The sequence below is a fragment of the Neomonachus schauinslandi genome, chromosome 5 (assembly GCF_002201575.2).
Source record: "Neomonachus schauinslandi chromosome 5, ASM220157v2, whole genome shotgun sequence".
Lineage (NCBI taxonomy): Eukaryota > Metazoa > Chordata > Mammalia > Carnivora > Phocidae > Neomonachus > Neomonachus schauinslandi.
The window spans coordinates 27,379,640-27,406,472 of record NC_058407.1 but is presented as its reverse complement, the minus strand read 5'-3'; positions in this window follow the sequence as shown (position 1 = coordinate 27,406,472).

Here is a 26,833-nt window from a genome sequence, read left to right as displayed (position 1 = left end):
TACTTACTGAAACACTCTTCCCAAATACACACTTAACTGAAAGATGCCTTCTTCTGTAGGTATTTTAAGCCATTTTTAGTCTGTGAATCAGACCACAGATTTTAATCTATTTCATTGGGCACTGATCCCACCAGCAGCAAAACCTTAATTAATTAGTAAAAAACAAAACAAAACAAAAAAAAACAAGGCATTTCCATTCAAATTATTTTTTGAAAAATGATTTGTGTACATGGCCAATAAAAATTTCACAGTGCAGGGGCGCCTGGGTGGCTCAGTTGGTTAAGCGACTGCCTTCGGCTCAGGTCATGATCCTGGAGTCGCGGGATCGAGTCCCGCATCGGGCTCCCTGCTCGGCAGGGAGTCTGCTTCTCCCTCTGACCCTCCCCCCTCTCATGTGCTCTCTCTCATTCTCTCTCTCTCAAATAAATAAATAAAAAATAAAATCTTTAAAAAAAAAAAATTTCACAGTGCAAAACAGTTTGGAGGTAGAAAGTAAATTTTCACCCACCTCTGAAGCCCAGTCTTTTCCATAGAGGCATCCACTATTACATTTCTTGGCTATCCTTCCAGAAATATTCTATGTACATACAAGTCTATATGCCTATATGCACATCCCCTTTTCTTGCATATCCTTCTCTGTTTCTTAGTGAAACTAAACAAGATATTGCAGAGTTTATTATAAATCCATACAGTTGGATTTACCTCTTTCATTTCAACAGCTGAACTATATTTCATTGTATGGATGTCCCAAAATTTACACAGACCCCTACCTATAGACAAATAAGTTGTTTCCAATTTTTTTGTTCCCACAAACATATTTTTGCACAGATGTATGGACAGAACTATGAATCAATGCCTTAAGGTAGAATTGCAGAGTCCAAGGATATGTAAATTTCAATTCTGTTAGACATTGTCAAATAGTGACACTTAACTTTTTTTTTTTTTTAAAGATTTTATTTATTTATTTGACAGAGACAGAGACAGCGAGAGCAGGAACACAAGCAGGGGGAGTGGGAGAGGGAGAAGCAGGCTTCCTGCTGAGCTGGGAGCCCGATGTGGGACTCGATCCCAGGACCCTGGGATCATGACCTGAGCCGAAGGCAGTTGCTTAACCAACTGAGCCACCCAGGCGCCCGACACTTAACTTTTGATGGGAATTGCCAAAAGTAAGATATTTGTTCATGCCAGAAACAAGAGTCAAGCCAGTATTTTATTTTAAACTTTAATGTTTCAGTCAAGCAATACATTTGTTTATGAAACTCATTTACCAATGTCTTACCCACCTAAGCACGCACACGCCCGCACTCATGCATACACACACACAAACATTATTGTGAATCTATTCAAAATATACTGTGACAACAACTTACTAAATGAGGAACTTACCGGAAGTTCCTTACCACCAAATTGCATGAGTGTTGCCATGGGGTTAGCTCACTAATACCACACATTCTCCACTTAGCTTTTGCTGTGTTTACTATCCTTTATGGCCCTGGTCATTTAGCAACACTAAATGCCTTATTTTTCTTTTGTCAATGAACCATCTGTTTATGACCTTGCTTCTTCCTTTCCTTCTCTGAAACACAGGCACATCATGTCTTCTCACCATGGTTTCCTCACAAAAGTAATCAGTCTTAAGATGTCAGGTCAGGCCGATTATAGATGCATCCCTGAAAAGAACTCTGTCACCATGGAACTTTGATTTCTTTAATTCTCTGTCACCTATGGGGTGAGCCAGTGAACAACAGTCCCGTATTCTGTTCAGCTGACACTTCCGTCGCTGGCTTCTTATATAAAAGAAGACCCAGAACATTCTCCAGTTTCTTTAGTGTTTACCCAACTTACACTCTGTGCTACAATCTCCAGCTGGGGCTCCTTTCCTATTTGCTCTTGTAACATGAGAAACCGTGTGGAGGTTTTGTGTTTGTTTTGTAACAAGCTGTGACCATTGTCTTTTCTCTGTCCCTGACCACGAACACAGAACCTTCCCGGCGACTACTGAAAATCTACATCTGACTAGGTCAAAACCGAATGAAGTCATTTTGTTTCTATTGGTAACAACCCGTTCCGTACATGTTCTGCTTACATTTAGAATGGGTTGTAAATTTAAGAAAAATGATTTAAAAGCCTTACTTCAAATCTTTTTGGGCTCCGTGGATCCATGAAGTGATTTCTGTAATATGAGTAACCAAGCAGCTTCATTTTTACATTTAAGCTCAGACTCAGTCTCAAGGAGCCAGAGATTGAGGATGGAAAAAAATAAAAAAGAGTAGATTTAAACTCTGCAAGGAAGCAATTTCAATATCCTCATGCTGTGGGCCTTTTAAGCGCCTTAGTCCAGATAGCCCTGCTCTCTCAGAAAGCAATGACAAAAACTGATCTTCTGTATGAAAATAAAAGTAAAAGTAAGAGACCCACTGAGCAATGTTGACACTTTGTTAGTAAAACTTCCAATCCACCCTAGCTGGTCACCTGTCCACATGGGAGTTCGGAATCTGGTGCTGCTACTCTTCATCCCACCATACGGTGTCACCAGAAAGCAGGACCCCAGGGACTTGGGAAAAGCAATAAGGACAAGGGGGGCCACCACGCTATTCCAGCCCAGGCTACAGAAACCTTGAAGAAAAGCCCCAAATACAACAGCTGACCGAATGCTTCTACACAATGGACTGGTTTCAAAATCAGTAAAGGCAATTGCCCCACTTTACCCTACACCAAAGACACACCTTTGGCAATGGACCTCTTTATTGCGTTCTATTTCTTTTTATTCAACAAGCATGTATTAGGCATGTTTTATGTGTCAGGCTTTCTGCTAGGTGCTGTACAAAGACTAAAAAGTCGACTCTGCCCCATAGTGGGCAGTCATTAAATATTATGGAATGAATGAATGAATAAATGCAGGAATGAAGGAATAAAGTTTCAATAAATCAGGTTACAGGAGGAAAAAACAGATAAACAAGTGGTATGTACAGAATATAGTGGTGTGAGTAACCAGTTCTACCCAGGGTAGTAGAGAAAGGCCTCAGGCTTGAGATGGCAATTGAATGGATAATGGCCAGAAGAATGGGGGGAAGAAGAGGTCTTCAAAGTGGGTAAGTGAACAAGCATAGCATGAGCAAAGGTGTAAAGCAGAGATTAACAAACTACAGCCCACAGATCAAATCTAGCGCACCACCTGTTTTTGTAAATAAAGCTTTATTTGAACACAGCCATACCTGGTCACTTACATTTTGTCTTGGGTTGTTCACATTACAACAGCAGCACCAAGTCATTGCAACAGAGACCACAAGACCCAGAAAACCTAAAATATTTATTATATATCAGGGGCCTGTGGGAAAGTTGAGCTCAACTGCTAGAACGCAGCATAAACGGGGCTCAGTGAGAGATGAGACAGAAGGGACCAAACCCTGAAGTTTCTTCTATGCCATATTAAGAAGTTTGGTCTTGGTCTTTAAGAAATGGGTAACAAGAGCAGTTTTCCATTTAGAATGTTTCTTAAGTATCAGGATAGGTAAGAGAGATGCAAGATTGCAGCTGAAGACCAGCTCTCTAAACCTTACATCTCTGACAAATTCCTTGATTCAACAAACATCAGAGAGTTTAATGTTTGCCATGCATCTTGCTATAGGCTTGGGAAACAGAACCTGGCTGACAGAGATAATCAATGTTTATTGATGAAAGGAATTAAGGAAGGAATAAAGACAATATTTTAATAGCATCATTATTTGAAGTTGTCCTGAATAGGCTGCTTCTGCTATGAAACCACTAGCTAAGATTCCTGATGGTCTCCAGTTTCTATACCAGTAGACATTGAGATCCAGGCATGAGGAGGTTAATAGGGAAACACAAGCCAGAGAGAAATTCCTTCCTTCATCTCTGGTGCCAACATCATCAAATACCAGTCACTGGCCAAACCTGTGTTTATTCTGTGCCCTGTGGCCTAATGAGAAGGGATGAGACAAGAAGCAGCTCAGCTAATAACTGTCATAAAAATAGTATCTCTTGGTTCCATGTGGCATCTTTCGCTGGAAGTTCTTGAGTCATTTTTTTTCTCTTGTGTAACGATTATTTCCATTTTATTTCCACTAAAGGAAAAGCCAAAGCATAGGGAGAGCTTGTGACTTGCCTAAGGTCACTGAGCAAACCAGAATAGCAGTTTTTAAATGCTGGGAAGAGTTTCAGGATATGTGAAATCCAGTTTCCTTCCCCATCTAGAATGGGCCAGGTGCATGACTCAGTAAGAAACACAGCATTATCCATGCTCAGTGTCTCTTAAAAAGGAGTCCTGCTAGAGGAGACTCAGGGAACAAGGGGCTATGTCAGGTGCATGTTTTCACTAGTCACTCATTGTCCCTGCTCATTGAATTTCAAACCTATTACAAAAGTCCATTACAGGTGAAGAAGAGACTCTTCAGAGGTTCAGCCTATGGAAGTGGAGGGAACTGGCTTGGGGATGTCTGTCCTTTTTGACTATCCCCCAGCTGCCACTGCCCATGAAGTCCCAAGACTCCTTGTCCTTTTATTCACCAGAAGCCTATGCCGAAGGTAGCCACAGGTTCCTCTGCAATAACCCTGTAGTCACCGTCTGTCCCAACATAAATACTAATAAATACCCCTTTCGCTCTAAAAAGTGCCCTGGTTTGGACCATAAATTAATTGTGTGGTCATTCTAGCTCTGACAAATCAGGAGACTTCTACCCCCAACCAAAAGCCTTCAGACACTTCCTCTAATCAGGATTAGTTTATCTCAGACACTTTTGTTTTTTAGACCCAGGATTTTTAAAAAACTTCAATTCCAGTGTAATTACCATGGTGTTATATTAGTTTCAGGTATATAACATAGTGATTCACCAATTCTATACATGACTCAGTGCTCATCATGATAAGTGTCCTCTTAATCCCCTTCACCTATTTCACCCATCCCCCCACCGACCTCCCCTGTAACTATCAGTTTGTTCTCTGTAGTTAACAGTCTGTTTTTTGGTTTGTCTCTTTGTGTGTTTGTTTCTTAAATTCCACATATGAGTGAAATCGTATGGTATTTGTCTTTCTCTGACTTACTTCACTTAGCAGTTTATAACCTCTAGATCCATCCATGTTGTTGCAAATGGCAAGATATCATTCCTTTTTATAGCTGAGTAATATTCCACTGTATATATACACCACATCTTTATCCATTCATCTATCAATGGACATTTGGGTTGCTTCTATATTTTGGCTATTGTAAATAATGCTGCAATAAACACAGGGGTGCATAGATCCCTTCAAGTTAGTGTTTTTGTATTCTTTGGCAGTGGAATTTCTAGATCTTAGGATACTTCTATTTTCAATGTTTTCAGGAACTGCCATACTATTTTCCACAATGGTTGCACTGGTTTGTATTCCCACCAACAGTGCACAAGGGTTGTGCTCACTTCGGCATCACATATGCTAAAAACGGTGGACAAGCGTTCCTGTTTCTCCATATCCTGACCAACACTTTCTTGTGTTTTTTATTTTAGCCATTCTGACAGGTGTGAGGTGATACCTCATTGTGGTTTTGATTTGCATTTCCCTGATGATTAGTGATGTTGAGCATCTTTTTATGAGTCCGTTGCCATCTGTATGTCTTCTTTGGAGAAATGTCTGTTCATGTCTTCTGCCATTTTTTAACTCAATTATTTGGGGTTTTTTGGCATTGGGTTGTATCTGTTCTTTATATATTTTGGATACTAAGCCTTTATCTGATATATCATTTACAAATATCTTCTCCCATTCCATAGGTTGTCCTTTAGTTTTGTTGATGGTTTCCTTTGTTGTGAAGAAGTCTTTATTTTGATGTAGTCCCAGTAGTTTATTTTTTTTTAAGATTTTATTTATTTATTTGACAGAGAGAGAGACAGCAAGAGAGGGAACACAAGCAGGAGGAGTTGGAGAGGGAGAAGCAGGCTTCCCGCGGAGCAGGGAGCCCAATGCGGGGCTTGATCCCAGGACCCTGGGATCATGACCTGAGCCAAAGGCAGACGCTTAACAACTGAGCCACCCAGGAGCCCCCCAGTAGTTTATTTTTGCTTTTGTTTCCCTTGCCTCAGGAGACATATCTAGAAAAATGCTGCTATGGCTGATGTCCAAGACATTATTGCCTGGACTCCCTTCTAAGACTGTTATGGTTTCAGATCTCACATTTAGGTCTTTAATCAACTTTGAGTTTATTTTTGTGTGTGGTGTAAGAAAATGGTCCAGTTTCATTTTTTTGCATGTAGCTGTCCAGTTTTCCCAACACCATTTGTTGAAAAGACTTTTACCCATTGGATATTCTTTCCTGTTTTGTCAAAGATTAACTGACCATATAATTGTTGGCTTTTTCTGGGCTCTCTATTCTGTTCTATTGATCTGTGTGCCTATTTTTGTGCCAGTACCATACTGTTTGGATTACTACAGCTATGTAGTATATCTTTTTAAGTTTTTAGTTAAATTCCAGTTAGTTAACAGTATAATATTAGTTTCAGTTGTACAATTTCATGATTCAGCACTTACATACAACATCCAGTGCTCATCAGAAGTGCACTCCTTAATCCCCATCACCTATTTCACCCACCCCCACACCCCATCCCCTCTGGTAATCATTAGTTTGTTATTTGTAGTTAAGAGTCTGTTTCTTCGTTTGCCTCTCTCTCTTCTTTTCCCTATGCTCATTTGTTTTGTTTCTTAAATTCCACAAATGAATAAAATTATAGGGTATTTGTCTTTTTCTGACTGACTTATATCACTTAGCATAATACTCTTGAGGCCCATCTATGTCATTGCAAATGGCAAGATTTCATTCTTTTTTATGGTGAGTAATATTCCATTGTATACGTATACAACATCTTCCTTATCCACTCATCAGTCAATGGATATTTGAGCTGTTTCCACAATTTGGCTACTGTAGATAATACTGCTATAAGCATCAGGGTACATGTATCCCTTCAAATTAGGATATCTTAAAATCTGGGATTGTGATATCTCCAATTTTGTTCTTTTTCAAGATTGCACTGGCTATTTGGGGGTCTTCTGTGGTTCCATACAAATTTTAGGATTGTTTGTTCTAGTTCTGTGAAAAATGTTGTTGGTATTTCGATAGGGATTGCATTAAATCTTGATTTGGAATATAGACATTTTAACAATATTTGTTCTCCCAATCCATGAGCATGGAATATCTTTCCATTTGTTTGTGTCATGTTCAATTTCTTTCATCAATGTTTTATAGTTTTCATGGCATAGGTCTTTCACTTCCTTGGTTAAGTTCATTCCTAGATATTTTATTAATTTTGGTGCAATTGTAAATGGGATTATTTTCTTAATTTCTCTTTCTGCTACTTCATTATTATTGTATAGAAATGCAACAGATTTCTGTATATTGATGTTGTAACCTATGACTTTACTGAATTCATTTATTAGTTCTAGTAGCTTTTTGGTGGAGTCTTCAGGGTTCTCTATACATAGTATCGTGTCATCTGCAAATAGTGAATGTTTTACTTTTCCTTATCAATTTGGATGCCTTTTATTTCTTTTTCTTGTCTGATTGCTATGGCTAGGACTTCCAGTACTATTTTGAATAAAAATGGTATGAGAGGACATCCTTGTCTTGTTCCTGATCTTAGGGGAAAAGCTTTCAGTTTTTCACCATTAAGTATGATGTTAACTATGGGTTTTTCATATATGGCCTTTATTATGTTGACGTATGTGCCCTCTAAACCTACTTTGTTGAGGGCTTTTATCATGAATGGATGTTGTACTTTGTCAAATACTTTTTTAGCATCTATTGAAATGATCATATGGTTTTTATCCTTTCTTTTATTAATATGATGTATCACATTGATTGATTTGTGAATATTGAACCACATTTGCATCCTGCGAATAAATTCCACTTGAGTGTGGTGAACGATTTTTTTAAATTGTGAGATTCAGTTTGCTAATACTTTGTTGAGGATTTTTGCATCTATGTTCATCAGAGATATTGGGATATTAGCCTGTAGTTCTTTTTTTTTTTTTTTTTTTGGAGTGTCTTTATCTATTTTTGGTGTCAGGATAATGCTGGCCTCATGAAATGAATTTGGAAGCTTTCCTTCCTCTTTAATTTTTTGGAATAGTTTGAGAAGGATAAGTACTAACTCTTCTTCAAATGTTTGGTAGAATTCACCCGTGAAACCCTCTGGTCCTGGGCTTTTGTTTGTTGGGAATTTTTTGATTACTGATTCAATTTCATTGCTGGTAATCAGTCTGTTCCAACTTTCTATTTCTTTCTGATTCAGTTTTGGGAGGTTATGTTTCTAGGAATTTATCCATTTCTTCTAGGTTGTCCAACTTGTTGGCATGTAATTTCTCATAATCTTCTCTTATAATCCTTTGTATTTCTGAGTTTAAACCCAGGATTTTGAACTCATGATGGGCCCAAACTGCCAATTAGTTCAGGGATCTCTTCTTATGGATGACCTAACCGCTACACAAATGTTTCTGGTAATAGAGTTTGCTGAGGAGCCCACATAACAATTAATTACTAATTATTATAAATCGCTTCCTTACTTTGTACCTTTCTGTATTTTTCATATGTTGCTTTTTGCACTATTCTCAAGAAGCTGACAATCAACACTCCTTTCTGTTCCATAGAGGGCAAGTCCTCTATTCTCCAGCCCAAACACCTCCCAATATCAGGAATAAATTATAGCAGAGCTTTTAGAAATGTGGTTTCAGGGTGCCTGGGTGGCTCAGATGGTTAAGCGTCTGCCTTCAGCTCAGGTCATGATCTCAGGGTCCTGGGATCGAGTCCCGCATTGGGCTCCCTGCTCCTTGGGAGCCTGCTTCTCCCTCTGCCTCTCTCTCTCTCTCTCTCTGTCTCTCATGAATAAATAAATAAAAATTAAAAAAAAAAAAGAAATTTGGTTTCAGAGTCAGACATACCTGGATTCAGTTCTGGGCCCTGGCACTCCCTAGCTATATGACCTCTGGCAAACACTTAACTAATTTAATTGTCCTTGTTTATATTTTCAACAAATATGAACTACATGAGCTAGGCACTGCTAGTTACCTAGCCAATAGCCATGCCTCTTTCCTTCCTTCCTGAGGTGCTCATTTACACAATCTTGGATTACCAGATGCTCTCACCACCAGATGTGAGCATGCAAAGCAGTTCTGGACAATGAGGTGCCCCTAGAGGCACCAGCTGAAGTTTCACCCTTTTAGTTTTTGCCACTTAGCCTTTGCCTTTCTTCCTTCTTTCTGCCTAAAAATTGCTTGTGATGCACAAAGGAGAATCATCATGTTACAAACATGAGGAAGAAAGCCCCCAGAGAAGGAGCCTGCGTTCTTGATGGCATCATGGGGTCCCTATACTTACCCTGAAGTACTTGCTGCTAGACTTCCTATTCCACGAGAAAAACAAATCCCTCATTTGGTTAAGCCATTGAAGTTGGATTTCTGTTACTTGCAGTTAATCCAGTCCTAAATAATTCATATTTCAGAGGGTTAAGAGGGTTGCTGTGAACATAAAATGAGTTTATTACATTGCCTGGCACATAGCAAATACACATGAATGGTTTGTGATGATCACTGTCATAATTGTTATCATTATTAGTTATTGTCATGGGCCTTAGAGACAGGAGCAAGAGCAGGTAGCAATGGCAATCTTGCTGACCTCCAGTAGCACTAGTACAAAAATACCTGTGATCTCTCAAGCACACACAAAAAAAGTCACTTGCAGCTGTGTGGACAAGAAGTCTCTATTAGCAGCCAATGAAGCCAGTTCTTCAAAGCACTTGTCAGATCCCAGAAGCACAGAAAAATGAAATTCCACTTGAGAGCAAGCTCTTTCTGTCTTGGAGGGCTTGCCTGGTTCCTTCCTGGATAGGGAATCCATCCATAGGGTGTAATGTATCTCTTGGAATTGTGGGCTTCTCTGAATGACAAGCAAAGCACAACACTTCAAGGATGTCATTACTTCACAGGAACATAGTTTCTGCTAAGAAATCAAAGCCATGCCTAAAATCAGCTGACCACAGGGGCACAAGTTCAGATGCAGCTCTGGGAAATGTAACTAACTTTCCATCACCTAACCGAACTGCCTGCCAAGATCAGACACAGATGGGACTTACTTGGAATCCTCTTAAGTCATAGATCCATCCCACCCCCACCCAACTCCACTCTGAGTCTACAGATATAGAGTGTGGGGCAGTGAAAAAGAAAACAAAACAATCGCCAGTGAGCCTTGGAGTCAAGCAGACCTAGGGTTCAAATCTCAGTGGGTCACCTACAAGCCAGGTAACTTTGGGCAATTCTCCCTCTCTGAAAGTTCATTTCACAGGTTTACAGGGAATTGAAGGAAAAGATGTGTGTGACAATGCCTGGCACAGAGCTGCATTAATTTCTTTGCCTTCCCTAACAGCAGGATGGCCCTGGCCAACTTGCTTTACCCATCCCCCAAGTTCAAGCAGTGGATCCAGCTCAGGTCACTGCCACCAAATACAGCGTACTCCTTTCTGCCCTGTGTGTCATCATCCATGTTTTCAGGCCACACTTGGGGAGCCAAAGCCTTCCCCGAAGCTGAGGTCATAAAGCAGAAAAAGACAAAGCTCTGCTTTCAGAGAGCAGGTTGGCCATGAGCAAAGCCATCTCTTTGTGGCCAATCTGCCTGCTGGGTATGGAAGGCCCCACAAAGCCCAGCAGGAAAGAGCTCGCCCATTTGGCTTTCCCACCACCAGTCATATGTGACTCCTGGACAGAGCTAAGGAGTGGGGAGCTACTTCACCTAGTCTCTTAATCCTCTGGACACAGTACGCTCGTGCCCCAGCCTCAGGATAGAATATGACAGTCACAAGATTCACACTTCAAGCCATGAAGCATACTCTTCTTGCTACATCACCTGGCAGGTGTCCTTGGCAGCTGACTCCCAGCACCAGTGGCGTACACAGCATTTTGCTCACCTCCGTGTCATGGGAACCGCCACTAATATTTTCCCGGATTTTCGTTTAACCATTGTCTTATCCGGAGACACCTTTCAAACAGGATTTGCGGATATTGAGACTGGCTAGAAACTTGCACATTCATTTCTCTGTAATTCCATAAGCTAGCAATATAAAGCCATGCAGAAACTGGAAATTCAGGGTTCATATATCGTGGCTTAACACAAAATGTGTTTTGTCAAGAGGATAAGAACTGATAAACTATTAATAGCAAACAGTAAGCATTAACTGTATGCCAGGATCTGTGCTGAGCCCTTTACTTTCTATTATATTATCCCCATTGAAAAATTGGGAAATACTGAGGCTTTTTGGTATGTTCTAGATATTAATCTCTTGTAAATTTTAGATATTATAAATCTTTTCTCATTCTGTCACCTTTTTGCTAATTTTGTTTAGTGTCTATCCTTTAACAGATATTTTTAATTTTTTTTTTTAAAGATTTTATTTATTTATTTGAGAGAGAGAATGAGAGACAGATAGCAAGAGAGGGAAGAGGGTCAGAGGGAGAAGAAGACCCCCGGCTGAGCAGGGAGCCCGATGTGGGACTCGATCCTGGGACTCCAGGATCATGACCTGAGCTGAAGGCAGTCGCTCAACCAACTGAGCCACCCAGGCGCCCGATATTTTTAATTTTTTAAGAACTTTTTTAGTTTTAATTTTTTAAGTAATCTCTACACCCCATTTGGGGCTTAAACTCACCACCCCAAGAACAAGAGTCACATGCTCTACCAACTGAGCCAGGCAGGTGCCCCCAGATATTCTTAATTCTTAAAATGTAGTCAAATCAAAATTAAAATAAAATGTAATCAAATCTATTAAATTTCCTACTTATGGTTTGCATTTTGATCATCTCTAACACCTCTAGGACCTTCTATTAGCTTTATAATTTCACTTTGACACTGGATTTCTCCTTTGTATATGCTTGAGATAGTGCACCAATCTATTTTTTCTTCATATAATGAACTATTTCCCCATTACCAGTCAGTGTTTTAGGTGATCCATCTTTTCCCTGATGATTTATGGTACCACGTTTATTCTATAACAGGTTCCCATGTGGAACTGGGTCTGTTTCCGATTTCCTGTTCTTTTCCATAGATTCATCTGGCTGCTTCTGCACCAGTCCCACACTGGTTTTATCCAGGAGGGCGAGTCCCTTCTTTTTGCTCTTCCTTTTCAAAATGGACTTAGGCATCATGAACTTTTATTCCTCTGTAAAAGCTTAGAATAAGTATGTGGAAGTCCTCAAAAAAAAAAAAAAAAAAAAAAAACCACCTGGCCATAATTCTGACATTGAATTTATAGGTTACTCTTAAGGGAAACTGACATACTGACGCATCAAAGACATGGCATATCTTTCCATTTATTCCACTCTTCTTTTAAAATGTGTAACTGAATTTTTAATTTTCTCAGACAAGTCTTTGTTGGGTTATTTCCTACAGACTTTATAGTTTAAGAATTGTGTTTTCTTTTCTTTTCTTTTTTTGGTGTGTTTTATTTTCTATTATATTTTCTAGATGGCCTTGCTAATGTGGATAAAGACCAGTAATTTTTTAAAACTGATCAGGTATTCACCGTCCTTGCTCGTCTTTTATTTTCATTTGTTGATTAAATGTGTTTGTCCAATCTCTGGATCTCCTTTTCCTTTTTCCTTTTCCTCCTGTTTTGGCCGGAAATTCCAATATGTAAAACAATTAACAGCTAATTGTTGTTAAACAGTAGCAGTGAAAACAGAAAATGTCTAAATTTTCCTTTAAAATCACATGTGTGCTTCTTTACAGGTTTCAACATCGTCCATGCCTGTTACACCCCAACGTGGTAAAAAGAACAAGTGTTGGCCCATTTTACAGCTAAGACTCAGTATTGTTGGGTTTTGGGGGATCACATAACTAGAAAGGAACAGAATTCATATTCAGGTCTCTGAAGCTTCAAGTGTTCTACTACAGTAGATTAACTTACATCTAGTCAAAATATCTAAAACTACAATTATTTAACGCAGTCACATACAAAGTGAATTTTTTTAAAGATTTATTTATTTGGGGCAGGGGAGGAGCAGAGGGAGAGGGAGAGAAATCTTCAAGAAGACTTCCTGCTGAACATGGAGCCTGCCCTGCCCCGCAGAGCTCAATCCCACGACCCTGAGATCATGACCTGAGCAGAAACAAAGAGTTGGATGTTTAACTGACTGAGCCATCCAGGCACCCACACAAAGTGAATTTTTATATTTAAATCTTTTACCAACCAGAAAAAAATGATCTGATATAATCCTATCATTTTTAAAGAAAGCTGTACCAGCTGATTATTAAAGGTTCTAAACTTCTTCAAGGTTTAAGAGCCATATGTCCCTATCAATTGGGGCTGTAATTCTATTAAGAATTTGAGTCTAGGGACGCCTGGGTGGCTCAGCCCATTAAGTGTCTGCCTTTTGCTCAGGTCATGATCCCAGGGTCCTGGGATTGAGTCCCACATCAGGTTCCCTGCTCAGCGGGGATCCTGCTTCTCCCTCTGCCTGTCGCTCCCCATGCTGTGCTCTCTCTCTCTGACAAATAAATAAATAAATAAAATCTTTAAAAAAAAAAAAGAATTTGAGTCTATACAATGGCAAACCAGTCAGTTAAATTAATCAATCTTGTATATTATTTAACTATAGGTTTACATTGGGCCTCATTCCAGAAAGGATTTTTAGAGTGTCTTATAATCTGTATCATTTATTAAGCTGAAATGAAATTTCTAATAAAGGATTGGGAATATACAGACTAAAAGGCAAAGCTGCTAAATTTGAGAAAAGAGTTGTTCATCATTAACTAGAAACGTGTCTACTAACTCTACCAACTCTAATACTTTATTATTTCATAAAAATGGAGATCATATGTACCCTTTATACTCATTTTATCCCATCATCAGTATAAAAGAAGAATTTGGGTCCTTACAATGGCAAAGCAGTCAGTTAATTTGGTCAGTTTAGGTAAATAAGTCAGTTCTGTGGGACAGAGTGGCATGGGAGAGAAGTATCCATCAAGCTGATTTTACTAATATTGCAATGCAGCTACAACTTTCACTTGGTTGGACTCATTTAAACACTGAAAAGCTGTCATAAAAATAAGAAGGCTATTTCCATTTTCGGAAGGAAAAACTAAGTAAATCAGTCTCTTAGTTGTATAAAAATGACAGACCTGTGAACAGGACTCATAAATTAAGCCCGAGTCTGCTCTGCTAGCTCTCTGTAATCAAGCCCCGTGAATTCTCCTGTGGAGATCAATGCCTCTTAAATGCATGGAATGACATCTCAGCAGACACACGAGCACATGATTCCCACAGCCTCTTTATAAAACTAACCATCAGGAAGTAACAAGGGACTGCATTTGTTCCTGACAATCAGGGTATTTTTCTTCCCATTCCTCGCATTTCTACTTAGGGAATGTGTGAGAGAATGTCATTTCTCAATGCTGCTGGTATGGAATGTGCACGTTATGCTGCCTTTTGAAGGGACGCCAGGCTGAAAGAGCAAGAAGACACACATAAGGATGAAAAGGGGCTCCAAGAAGCAGAATCAAAGTATTTAAGAAGAGGAAACCAGAAAACTGTAGTTGTCTTTCTTAAACACTGCTTTGCTAACTGAGTAGTGAAATACAAAATGTAGCCAAAGCAGAAAGCTTCCGTAACTGGGAGCAAAAGGAGAGGAAAGGAGTTGCTCCAAATCCATCATATTTATTAGAACCACTGGTTCTCCTTGAAACAGCACCTACTTTATAGTGAAATTTACTGTGAGCTAGCTAACAAAAATTCTGTTTTTATGGGAAATAAGTATTGTCAGAAAGAATAATAGATTCTATTTTCAACCCTCAAGATTATAAAATTATAGAATTTAACAAATGAAGGGAAAGTGTTGGCTCCAGAATAGGATCATCATCAAGGCAGTGATTTCTGTTTAGTCTCTTCTCATCAGCAAGAGGGAAAATAAAATAACTTCAACTGAAACTAATAGAGTTTTCCGTGGCAGAATATACCACTACAGCTAATAATGCAGGGGCAGGCTGTGTTGAATCAATTCTCTGTTTAAAAAATGCCTACGCTTGTCGAACACATGAACTGTATGAGTGTACATCTGGCCAACTTATATCCCCACACCTGCTCATTCAGGCATTAGACCCGTAAGCACTCGTAGAACAAGTGAATGTATCTGTACAGCAACGGGTAAAAATAAACTGAACTATTCTTGTAACATTATCAAAACGATCTGACCAAATAGAAGATTGTGTTTCATGGGATAAAGTGGTTAAATTAGATGTTTCCTCACGTTTTATGACTGGTATGTCTTATTCACTGTGTATAAAATAGATGACCTCCATTCCAGGAGCATGAGTGGCAACCAAATTTAATGCCATTTGCTCAGAGGCTCAAACACTGGTTTCATCGCCTCTGAGGCATAGCTTCTAAGTGTGCTACTGTCGTACAGAGACCCAATACTTGGGGCACAAAGGAGGAGGAACGTTTAATTCAATCAACGCTATAATAGCTCTGTGGGATAACCATTTACACGTCAGTGTTAGTCGACTCTTGGAAAATAAAGTTCAGGTAGAAGTTGGGTAAGTCATTATTCTGGAATAAGCTTAAATAAGCTTATATAATCTCTCTCTCTCCTTCTCTCTCTCTCTCTCTATATAATCTCTATAATAAAAAGTTCCCAAACACAGCCAATGACAAGAGAAGAACAACCAACAGTATCATTCTCCAGCTCCCTCATTATGCTTTTGCCATACTGGCAATGGGCTCCTGAAAAATCCAGGTGTAGTTGATTGAATCGTTGTTCACAATTTTTCACATCCTTCCTGTATTAAATTATTCACGCACATTCAGCGTTATGTGGCTCTGAAATACTATCCACTGTGGGATAAAATATTTACCCCATCCCATTTATTTTGGGCATGGCCATACAGCTTGCTTTAGCCAGTGAAATGTTCCTGAACGTGACAGGAGGTCTTAAATTTGCTTGTGTGTGCTCTTGCCATGACTACGAAAAGAGCATGTTCCAGGAAACTACCGGTCAAAAGAGGGAGAGCAACATGTGAGGGAAACCTGAATCCTGGAGTCCAGCCAAGCCCAGGGAACCCATGTGAAAGAAAGAAATGCTTATTATTTCAAGCCAAAGTTGGGGATGATTGGTTATGCCAGATTGTTGCAGCAAAATGTCATCTCGGTGACTGAGCACATACTGTTCCCTCTACCAAGAATACTCTTCCATGCCCACTCTTTGTCCAGTTAAGTCCTACTCATGCTTCATATCTTGGTGTAAATGTCTTATATATAGGACAGATGTTGCAGACCGGAATAACTCCTCCTCTACATCCTGTATTTCTCCTTTTGTAAGATTCATTACATTTATAATTATTTGGTCCATGTCATCCAACTAGAACATAAGCTTCTTTGAAGGATGAGCCCATAGTGTCTTGCTCATTGGTAGATTCCTAGCACACAGCACACAATGGCTAGCAGAGTGGATTCAATAAATAATTTGTTAAGTATTTTTTTTTAAGGCATGTGGTTCTGCTACTTATGGTTGAGTAAGAAACTTCACTTTTTCAGTTTTAGTTTAAGCAACTATAAAAGGGACACAGTAATACCTATCTCTTAAGGCAGTTATGATTAAATAAATTAACCAATCAATTTAACATTCCAAGTATCTGACACATAGGCAGATAGAAGGTACTTGGTAACTGACAGTTTTTAATAAGAAAGATAAAGACATCTCCTCTGTGTCTTAAAAAGTGGTATGTTTTAAAGTGATGTTTTGGGGGTGCCTGGGTGGCTCAGCCAGTTAAGTGTGTGCCTTCTGCTCAGGTCATGATCCCAGGGTCTTGGTATTAAACCCCACGTCGGGCTCCCTGCTCAGCGGGGAGTCTGCTTCTCCCTCTCTCTCTGCCCCTGTTACCCCCTGCTTGTGCTCTCTCTCTCTCGTTCTCTTTCAAATAAATAAGTAAACTCTCTTTAAAAAAATAAAATAAAGTGCCGTTTTTGCAGAAAAGGAAAAAATTACATCGTGTCACTATCAATAATTGCTTAATTTAGGTATTTTTAAATACTATGCTTATTTACCATGATGTGAGTCCATTTTAAAAACAATTTAAGGTAGAATTTGGGAAGAAGAAACAGGTTTGCAATTGATACTTCATTTATTTTAAACATGGTCATTAAGTGATTCAATACTTTTAAAAAAGAATGAAATTGGGGCGCCTGGGTGGCTCAGTCGTTAAGCGTCTGCCTTCGGCTCAGGTCATGATCCCAGGGCCCTGGGATCGAGCCCCGCATCGGGCTCCCTGGTCAGCGGGAGGCCTGCTTCTCCCTCTCCCACTCCCCCTGCTTCTGTTCCCTCTCTCGCTGTGTCTCTCTCTGTCAAATAAATGAATAAAAATCTTTAAAAAAAAAGAATGAAATTTATCCTTCCTATTTTTGAAAAATTTTCATCTTTAATTCATTATTCAAAGTTGGCATTTATGTTTTCCAAAATGTTTTTCTTCATTCCCATAATTATATTTTGCATCAATGGGATTTTATTTAATTTAAATCAGGTTTTTCTTTTGCCAGTAGCAACATACGTCCATCATAGAAAATTAGAAAATGCAGATAAGAATAAAGAAGGAAAAATTATTTCTGTAATCCCACCACCCCAGAGACAGCCACTGTATTTCATTCCAAATATTTTTATTCAAATACACTTTTTAAAATATAATGATGGGATTTTTTGTACATTACTCATTTGGGGTTACCTTCTCACTTATTTATCATGAGTATCTTTCTGTGCCAAAAATATTCAACTGCAACATCTTTTTATTAATGGCCTTCCATCGTACAAAAATACCATCATTTACTTGAGCAATACCCTATTGCTGGAAATTTTCTTTTAAAAAAAAAGAAAGAAAGAACTATTTTAACTATTACCAGCAATGCTTCTGTGAATGAGTGAAGAGATACAATGTCATTCAAAACCAATAGAAAATGGCAGCCCCTTACTGGTATCTTGTAGTTCAGAGTACAGTAGATCATTATCCTGACCGTGGTCTGTCTCTTTCCTTACATTTCTTACCAAGAGTCTGGGGCCATCAATGGAAGATGGTAAAGGTGAGTAGGTAGGCAAGAAGGGGATAACATATGAGGAAGGACTTCTACTTCTGGTCTCAATAATGAATGTGCAAACCAGAACCTATAAATTAACACATGATCAAAAACAATGTAACAGAACGAGGGCCCACATTTGGAAAGGGGAATATTTCCCTACCCGCAGCTACAGCGCTCGTATTTGTTTTGACAAACATTTTTTCTTCCCAATCTGGTTGGTTGGTTTGACAAGTACTGTCAGTCTCATTTTACAGATACAGGAGCTGAGGCACAGAAAGGCTGACTGAAGTGTCCAAGATCCCACAAGTTAGTGGCATAGCCAGGGTCTGAGCCCACGTGTCCTGGCCCACAGGCAAGTGCTCTTTCAATGCTCTCATAGTTCTCTGGGACTGTGAATACTGGGAAATACTAAGAATAGAGAAGAGGACACAGTGTGGCAGGGAGCTTAGCAGAAATATAATGCTTCTGAGAGATGGCACGGAGACATCTGTTAGCTACTTAACATGGGTCTAACATCCTCAGTGAGAGGATAAGAAATATCTCTGTTCACCTCTTTAGGGCAATATGAGCATGATTGCTTAATTAGAAATTTGTCCCTTAAAGAGCTTCAATATTCTCAAAAGAAAGGGACTGCTGAAAAGTGAAAGTATTTTGCTTCCACTCACTGTGTAAATGACGGAAAGGAGATTAGGCTCAGGTTAAGGAATTATTGGAAAACACATAAATTACCTAATAATGTTAGGACCATACTCCTGAATTCTTTGAATGGAGGGATCATGAGTCTCCACTGCACTTAACACACAATACAATGAAAATCATATGCAACACAATCAGAATTGCTAATTAATGGGCTAATCAGAAATGTTAGGGGGGAAAAAAGGATATGTTTATGTTGTAAACGTTATAGTTTAACTTAAATAAATGTAAATGTATTCACCGATCTGGTGGAAGGTCTTGGCCCTTTCCCTCACTATGAGTTCACTGGAAAGGTTCCAAGCTACATTTTTTTACCTAAACCACACCCATAAGATCTTATTTTTCGTTTCCAATTTTTCCTTTCTTGTAGTGGATGAGAACTTAAAAACAGTCGTGAGCAAAATACTATAGACTTTTTTCCCCATTTGTCTTTGCTGAGTCTTTACAAAGTATCAGTCCATTTAAATTAATTTCATTTTAATAATTCTCTCTCTCTCCATCCCTCTCTTCAGATTCATGTTTCATTAGTTAATGTAATATTGAAGCAAATTGTATAATTTGAATAACAAGTAAAACTGTCATAAATACGTTCGGGAACAAAAAAGTCTGAGTCTCAGAACACATGAAACTCAGCTCTTGGGGAAGAAATGGGCCGGTGAGGGCAGACTTGGGTTTTGGCCTACCAGTAACATCTTCACCAAGAAAATCAAAAGCACTGGTTCCTCCTACTAGTCACTTTAGTGGAACTTGGCTACAAGAGCACCCATGATAGTTTTCACTAGTTAACTGTTAATATTAAGCAGTGTCTTTGTGAACAATGCCTGTTATCAGTCCCAGGAAAAAGTTTAAATTATATCTGTCACACTTATACTCAAAGTTTTAAAATCCCATCCTCCCTACCCCAACAAATTCCAAGTCTGTCAATTTGCCTACTCAAGCAGTAAGTTTGGGTTCACATTATCTCTCTTGTAAGTCCCTAAAAGACCCAATATCTCACCAGCACAGCCTCTTGAAATGGGAAGGAAGGACTGGATAAATAAATTGAATCCTAACTTTTCTTCTGAGCACGTACAAACACTGGAAGGGGCCTTATTTTTCTTATTTTCTGTTCCCATGATTAGAAGGTACATTCTGTGAGAGATGGGACCTCATCTGTTTCATCCACCTTTGGATTCTTGGCACACCTGGCATAGTACCTGGCACAGAGAAGCTACCCATTAATGTTGTTAAATGAGTGATTGATTTCATCTGGCTGCCCGGAGTATATACAACATAAACATCTTCTACACTGATTTGATCTCAATTACTAACTTTTTTTCCTTTTTAAAATAAATTTCTCCTGGGGTGCCTGGGTGATTCAGTGAGTTAAGCATTTGACTCTTGATTTTAGCTCAAGTCATCATCTCAGGGTCCTGAGACTGAGCCCTCCATAGGGCTCTGCGCTGGACCTGGAGCCCACTTAAGAATCTCTCTCTCCCTCTGTCCCCCCCCCTCCTCCCTCTCTAAAAATAAAATAAAATAAAATAAAATAAAATAAAATAAAATAAATTTCTCCACTGTTAAAACTTTTCCAATTACTTGGCAAAAATGCAGCTCGCAGAAGGCTAGATTCTAATCTTACATATATCAGGTCAGAAAATTACTGTTGCTCCAGGAAATAAGAAGGGCATTGCACAACAACTAGAGCTGCGTAAAGGTTACATTCATGGGGTATACCAAGGGGTTTCATATAGTCATTCAGACCCAGCCTTAATAAACAATCTTATATATCCACAATGACAGCAATCAGTCACTCACAAGGTAACATTGTCCCCAAGCCCAGCACACTTCATGTCACCTCTCATCCCACCTGCAATTCCAAGGCTATCATCAGAACTTCCATTATGGGCCATGACAGAACTGCCGAAAAATGAAAAAATAAAGAAAAAATGGATTTCCTATCCGGGCTTTAAAACTTAGTTTTGTTTTGTTTAAGTGAATGTTGTGTTCAGGAACACTTAGATTTGTAACTGAAAAGAGGAAGGCATAATGAAGGACATTTTTGTTAAAATAGATTAATGAAAAAAAAATTATAGTTGGAAAAAACAACTCACTTGAAGAGATAAAATGAAGCAATAGACAGTTTCCTCAGATGAAAGAAAAATGAAAGGAAGGAAGAAAAAGAGAAAGAAAGAAATTATTTTTGTCAATTAAAAAGGTAGTCAAGATTTCACACTGGCCCCCACAGGGTGAATATGGACCCCATTGGGTGAATATGGACCCCACAGAGTGAACATGGACCCCATAGGGTGAACATGATTGTAATCTCCCTTCAAGCATCACCTTTCACACAGCCTCCCAAGCTACAACAATAGAGTTTGTCTCAAATCTTCCCTCATCTGCATATTTAGCCATTAAAACCACTGAAAGCTATCTTTAAAATGTCCTGCAAGTTCAGCCCTTCTCCATCCCACTGATACTGCTTCAGGCTTTGGTCCCTATAGCAGTGGGCTGTTACAACAGCTGCAAACGGTATGCCCCAGAGTGGTCCCTGTGTCAATCCATCTCCATGCTGCCACCAGACTTCCCTCTCACCCAAGTTCCCTGGCATCCACTTAGGCTTCCAGATGGTTCAACTCATCTCTGAAGTCTCATCTCTTGTCCTCTTACAACCACATTCTCATGCTTCAGGCATAATCAGGAAATAGTGGGCTGTATGTATGAGTCTGAAGCTCAGTGAAGCAATTTGGAACAACCAAGATTTACAAATATAGTACTTATTTATTCTTAGTTGTCCTATAGGAAATACTGTGGTGCACCATCCAGTTTCTCCCCCTCTCCCTGCCCCTTCAAGACCATGATGCCCATTCCTCCAGCTGCTGGGAGCACTGGATCACAGCTGAATCCCTGTCCAAAGGAGCTGCCTCACCCAAGCCTATGTCCCCTCCCAGCCAGCAACCCACATTCAATAACTAATTGAAGCAGGACACAAAAGCCCAGACCCTTGCCTTGATGGGGAAATAACTCTGAAGGGTTGTCCCAGCTCCAGAGTTTCCCATGGAATAGGCTGAGTCTTCTGTTCAACTTCTTTCTCTGTCCAAACCTGCTTCCCTCACTTCCAGGGAGCATGTCCCAGTGAACCTCCTCCATGGAAATCTCAGGTTCAGAGTCCGTTTCCAGGAAACACAATGAAAAGAGAGTTTATCTCTTTAAATTTAAAACATATATATTATTATTTCATAATTCATGACTTTCATTTTAATTAATGTTCATACTTGACTATTAACCATTTTTAAGGTTCTGTTTTTATTCAGAATGTTTAAGTGAAAAGAAAGGACATCTATACCTTTAAAAAAAAAAAAAAACTATTAAGGGGCGCCTGAGCGGCTCAGTCAGTTAAGCGTCTGCCTCACTCGGATCATGATCCCAGGGTCCTTGGATCATGTGCCATGTAGGGATCCCTGCTCAGCAGAGAGCCTGCTTCTCCTTCTCCTGCTGCCCATGCTTGTGCACGTGCACTCTCTCTCTTTCTCTCTGTCAAATAAATAAATAAAATCTTAAAAAAATAAAATAAATTATTAATTCTAACAACAACAAAACTATTAATCTCTATCCATTTCCACTATCAGGTATTGCTTAAAATGTTGGAGCCAGAACTCTCAATTTTGGCTTTCTCATTTCCCAGCTTTGTAACATTAGTAGGTTATATATCCCCTCTGTATCTCAGTTTCTTCATCTGTAAATTGGGGATAATAATAACAATATGTTATTCAATGGGTTGTTGTGGAGATTAAATGAGTTATCATACATAAAGTATTAAGAATGGTGCCTAGCCAAAAACGAGTGCTTAAATTCATTGGGGTAACATTAACTGCTATAACAAATAGAGCTAAAATGGTTTTATCTCAGTGGTTCAACCACAATAGATATTTCTTCCTCATTTACTTGACATTCCAAGGTGTTCTTGATCAATTGGGGCAACTTTTCTCTAAATGGCTTTACAAGGACCTGCATTAATGGATTCCCACTTATCTCCAGTACATGGCTTCTCCAACCCTATTAGCCAGAAAAAGGAAAGAAGAGAGAGGCGTGTGTATGGGAGATTTCTATGGGTCAGACTTGGAATTAAAACTCATTATTTCTGCTCACATTCTATTGGCTAGAACATATCACATGGCCACACCTAACTACAAAGGAGCCTGGGAAATGCAGTCTAGGAAATGGATTTTAGTGACTGTGCAAAAAACCTGGCTAAAATAATCATTATTATTGCTCTCATTATTACCAACTTTCTAGCTTGGGTTCCCATCTTCTTGCACCTGGCAAGTCACAATAGCTTCCTCACCAGTCTTCCTGACTCCAGACTTCCTCCCACCCAAACCCTTTCTCCACACCAAACCCAGTGTTATTACCTAAAATCCAAATCTAATCATCTCACTCACCATCCCCCAACTGCCAATTTAATATCCTTCTGTGACTCCTCACTGCCTCAGGACACAGTCAAAGTCCTTGCAGTTCCTCAAGGATCCAGTCAACGCACATCCCTTTGGTCTCACCTCCAGGCCCTGCTCATTTTACAGCTGACATCTGTGACTGAACACTATGGATACTCCAGGAAATAAGGTAGACAGGACCCTGCCCTATAGACTTTATATTTTATTTTATTTATTTTTTACTTATTTATTTGACAGAGAGAGAGAGCACAAGCAGGGGGAGTGGGAGAGGGCGAAGCAGGCTCCCCACTGAGCAGGGAGCCCAATGCGGGACTCGATCCCAGGACCCTGGGATTATGACTTGAGCTGAAGGCAGACACTTAACCAACTGAGCCACCCAAGCGCCCCTAGACTTTACATTTTAGTGAAGTAACCAAAACCAGTAAACAAATAAATATACAATATTAGGTGAAGAAAATAAAGGGTAAGGAAATTGAGAGTGGTGAACTAAATAAATAAATAAATAACATCTTAAATTTTACTGGCAAGTGAAAGCCATCCACAGAGAAATACACTGTGGACTTGATCTTCACTATAGTTACATATACCCCTGCGACTGCATATTACAAAAGAGTTCTTATCGTTGTCCTATACTTGTGTTCCTTTGAACTTCTTTTATGACCGCTATTCAGGGAAACAATATAGAGCAATAAAGATTGCCTAATGTGCTATTTGTGTGGGATGTTGACAGAATAATATAATTTATTATTGTCCACTGGGGAGTTAGAGTACAAAGGGCTCATTTTTTTCCCTACAATCTTCTTTGCAAAAAAATTCAACATAAAAAATTTAATAAAATCAGGTTTTACTCAAGTATGTAGAAGTGTTATTTTTTTAAGTTGCCTGGACAATGTTATTTATCTCCTTAGTAATTTTTTTTTTTAAAGATTTTATTTATTTATCTGACAGAGAGAGACATAGCGAGAGCAGGAACACAAGCAGGGGGAGCGGGAGAAGCATGCTTCCCGCAGAGCAGGGAGCCCGATGTGGGACTCGATCCCAGGACCCTGGGATCATGACCTGAGCCGAAGGCAGATGCTTAACGACTGAGCCACCCAGGCGCCCTTTTAAATGTTATATTTGTGATGTTCCTGTCACTTTACTGTATTTAGATTTTCAAACTCAGGAGATGTGAAGTTAAAGATTTTCTTGTAGACGCTATTTACTTAATCAGGGTAAGTGGCTCGTATCTGACTTAGATCTTTAATTGTCAAACATAAGCATGTTCCATGATGTGACATCCACATAAAGCCATGAATTTCCACTCAGAATCCTCTACTAAAAAACTGGAACTTTTAATTCGTGATAGCAAAAGAAAGTTGCAAACAATCTAATTGTCAAATTGTTGGAAGATCTTTAAAAATTGGACTACTGTACTGTCATCAAAACTCAAGTTTTTGTAAAATACTTAAGAGCATGGAAAAATAGGTGGGATATAAAACCAAGTGAAGAGGGAGAATGTAAAAGAGTGTAAAGAACATAATTGCATGAGTCTGGTTTAGAAAACTCAAAGTTACCTAAAAGAAGTGAGCAGACTGGCAGGGGAGCTTTACAAAACTGTCAGAGACCCGAGCCTTCTACATTGCTACTCTCCTTTCTTTAGCTGGTGACTTCCAAACCGTTGGCTCAAGGTGGTTGCTTGAATACCATCTGTTATACCTACATCCCAGCCATCAAAAGAGGAAACAGGCAAAAAAGGGAATGCCTCGCATAGTAGACAGAATAACGGTCTGCTAAAGATGCCCATGTCCCAACCCCTGAAACTCATAAATATGTTATCTTACCTAGAAAAAGGGACTTCAAAGATATAACTAAGTTAAAGATCTTGAGATGGGGAATTTACCCTAGATTATCCAGGTGGGCCCAGTGTAATCACAAGGGTCCTTATGAGGGCAGCAAAGGGTGAGAGTCAGAGGAGATGTGACAGTGGAAGCAGAGGTCAGAGTGATATGAGAAAGAGGCCCTGAGCCAAGAAAGGCATGTAACCTTTAGAAGCTGAAAAAGACAAAGAAACAGTCCTTCCTAGAGCCTCCAGAAGGGACACAGCCCTGTCAACCCATTTTAGACTTCTGACCTCCAGAACTGTAAGATAAGAAATTTGTGTTGCTTTAAGATCCTAATTTCATGGCAATTTGTTACAGCAGCAATAGGAAACTAATGCATACTCCCTTAACTTGCCAAGGAAGAAGGTAAACATAGATAATATGTTAACTATTTTAAAGTTAACTATTTTAAAGGAAAACATTGTGGCAGAATATGTTAACTATTCTGCCACAATGTTTTCCTTTTAAAAAAATGGAAATATATATTCCAAAGGAAATAGGTTAATTATGTTTTGCTAGAAGTCTTTGGTTACAAAAATGGAGTCCCAATCCCAATTCTAAATTACATAATTTAAGCAAGGGGAAGAAAGGTTATTTATAATATATTTGAATCTCACCTCATTAACAAAGAAGTAAAGGATAAATTGTATATCCATAGGGCTTGTAACCAAGAATTCATCCAACATCAGCCCACGCCCTTCTCTCTCTCCTCTGCTTTTCTCTGTTTTAGTTCATTCCCTTCTACTGAAGATGGACCTTACTCATATGATGAGAATCAAAGCAGTGGGCATCCCTGAGTCGCTCAGTCCAACTTAAAGACCTTCACCTGATCGTTCATTCATTTGCCATGTGTTTATTGAGCCAGGCCTGTGAAGACAGGCAAGTCCCTGGCCTCATTCTGGTAACTGATACAGATAATAAACAAATATATAAACAAAATACATAAACAAGATCCTTAGAGATCAGGATCTTGTTTGTCATTGTTCATTATGTATGATGATGAAAATGTGCAGAGAGATGAAATACCGAGTAACAGGAGAGACCACTTCATACTGGGTGGTCAGGGAAGGCTTTTCCAAGAAGCTGACATCTAAGACCCTAAAGAGAAATAAAGGATATGTGAGCATGATCCAGGGGACAGCAAAGACCCCAAGATAACTTCTTGAAGCAACAGAAGAGAGGCCAACATACCTGGTGCCAAGTGAGCAGATGGGGATAGTAAAAGATGAGGCTAAGAGCTACATCCAACAGAGCTTCATGGATATATCTTGGTTTTTCTAGAAGAGTCCCCATTACATCTGTTTCCCCACCATAAATATTAAAAGCCATCCCAGGTTGGATGATACATTTTTCAGTCACCTTGCATATGCAGCTATAGGACACAGGATTTTCTCCTAAGAGAAATGGAAAGGTATTGAAAAGTTTTAAGCAGGGCCATACAAGTCTGATTTGTATTTAATATCACTGGAGGGGTGCCTGGGTGGCTCAGATGGTTGGGCGTCTGCCTTCGGCCCAGGTCATGATCCCGGGGTCCTGAGATCGAGCCCCACATCGGGCTCCTGGCTCAGCGGGGAGCCTGCTTCTCCCTCTCCCTCTACCCCTCTCCCTGCTCATGCTCTCTCTCTCTGTATCTCTGTGTCTCAGGTGAATAAATAAAATCTTTTTTAAAAAATACATTTAATATCACTGGAAACCAGGGAATGAGTTAATAAATGCAGTAAATTAAGTATGTCTACATTTGGAGTACTGATTTTCT